This window comes from Octopus sinensis, linkage group LG24 (assembly GCF_006345805.1).
Source record: "Octopus sinensis linkage group LG24, ASM634580v1, whole genome shotgun sequence".
Taxonomy (NCBI): domain Eukaryota; kingdom Metazoa; phylum Mollusca; class Cephalopoda; order Octopoda; family Octopodidae; genus Octopus; species Octopus sinensis.
The window spans coordinates 22,371,112-22,373,611 of record NC_043020.1 but is presented as its reverse complement, the minus strand read 5'-3'; positions in this window follow the sequence as shown (position 1 = coordinate 22,373,611).

The following is a 2,500-nucleotide window of genomic DNA, read 5'->3' as shown; positions in this document are numbered from 1 at the left end:
AATTAAACAGCAACAACAACAACAACAACAGCAAAACAGTAACAAAGAAATAATAATTGAAATGTTTACAATGAAATTATAAATTCATTTCCACGCTCTCTAAAGCAGAAAACAACAACAACAACAACAACAACAACATCATCATCATCATCACCACCAAAAGCAACAACATCATCAGCAGCAACAAAATCAACAAGCAGCAAAAATAAAAAACCCAACAAAATTAATAGAAAAATAATAATAACATAATTTTTAGAATTAAAATTGGAAATAAATAAATATTAATATAAATAAATAAATAAATAAATAAATAATATTAATGACAAGGAAAACAACAACAACAATATCTATAATAATGATAATAATAATAACAACAACAATAATATTAATGAATTTAAAGAAAATAAATGAATAATTAATTATTGATTCTACTTTTTGGTCATTAGTAAAAAATCATTTGATGAACAATTAACTAGAAATAGTAAAGTAACAACACGCTCATCACCGTTAACGTCTGTCCACGGACACAACGACTCCACATCTTCCACCCACTTCCACTCCATTTATTTAAGACTTACTCTACAATTGCACCAACTCGCACCGTCATACTTAGAGATCATCACATACATCCATATGCACACACACACACACATACACCAATATATACATGCACGTATGTAAATATACATCAATGTGCACATAAATATACATACACACATACATACATACATATATACACACACACATACATACATATATACATACACATAGATAAATACATACCTACATAATACATATATACACATACACACACCCTTTCACAATATGCGCCAATATAATTTCATTTTCTGGTGACAAAAAGATAAGGTGTTGGTTTTCCCAATTCAATAATTTGCGTGGATATGTTAGGAAGTAAACATCTTCGAGCGAACACAGTATATTTTTGTGTTCCACAAATATACGGGGGGTACTGTATCCATGATTTCCTAGGTTATGAGAACATTCTCCATTCCACTGCCATTTAATTTGCAAATATATTTAAATATAAAAGGTTGGAATAATTCACTTTCTGGATCTGAATGATTGTATATGCTGGTTGTACCGTGTCTTAAAGCTTTTCCCCATAAAATTCCTTTCGGTACGATCACTTGTGGTTATACTTGCTCAAGATTTCATTGTTTTAAAGAGGCTGGTTCCTTTAAGCGGGCATTTTGGATAGTACTGGAGTTACAAGCTTGCTTTTGGGGTATAAAGAACTATGTGTGTGTGTGTGTGTGTGTGTGTGTGTGTGTGTGTGTGTGTGTGTGTGTTAGAATGAGTTCTGAGAGGCGATGCTATCTGCGGGGCAACGCTTTTCAGTCAGCTATAGCTCACCTTAACAATATTTCTGTTGAAGTGCTTGCAATAATGACTACTGAGAAATGACTACTTAACAGGGATAGGAAATCTTAGAGAGTAACACACCAAGTATCTCCCAAAAAGAAAGGCTTCCACAAGGCCACTCGACATTATCGACCAATGAAAACCGATCTGAATGCTATTCACTGTGAACCCATGATGGGTCCGTTACATATTTTTCCTGCTTGAACGAACGCACGTTGGGAGAAACCCAGAATAGCATAATATGCTATCGTTGTCCTTCATCGGCCTAGAGTAGCAGACACCGGTCAGCTGGTGATATTTGCCTCGACTTCGCAATTGTATATATCTATATATACAATTATCAAAATAAGAAATATTGAATTTCTAAATCTCTCGTAGAGACATGTACGGTGGTGGGGCGATAGAATGGTTGTATACTGTCAATCTAACAAGAACGTGACAGTAGGACCGGTGTCTGCTACTCTAGGCCGATGAAGGACAACGATCCTGAAACACGTGTCCCTAGATGCAGTTCCGGCAGCCGGGGGTGTTTGTCTCCCCTTCGTAAATGTATATAAGGATACAGGGAAAAATGTGTCAAAGCCATCAGGAGGCGTTCGATGCTTCCTAGGGCTATACAGCGGTGGTGTACCCCCTACTGTCACGCTCTTGTTAGATGACAGTATACAACCATTCTCTCTCTCTCTCTCTCTCATCTCCGCTCTCTCTCTCTCTCTCTCTCTATATATATAATATATATATATATATATATATATATTATATATATATATATATATAATATATATATAAGGAAAAAAGTCAAGGTAGAAAATACTAAAGTAACTTTATAAAAAAAATTTCAGTACCGGTTTCGGTCATTGAAACTTTTTCAACTGTAAGTATGGAAAGCAATTAAATTTTGGAAAACTTAAATGAAAAGTATTTTGAAAAAATATTTGCATAGTATTCAAATACAAGTGGCATTTTCCTTGTTTCTGCCTGTCTCTGTGTCTCTTGTTTACTCTTGTGGGTTCGAGGTCATTGTGAATTCTTGGCAGAGAAGAAGATACACACACATATACGCGCGCGCACACTCACATATATGTGTGTGTGTGTGTGTGTGTATGCATATGTGTGT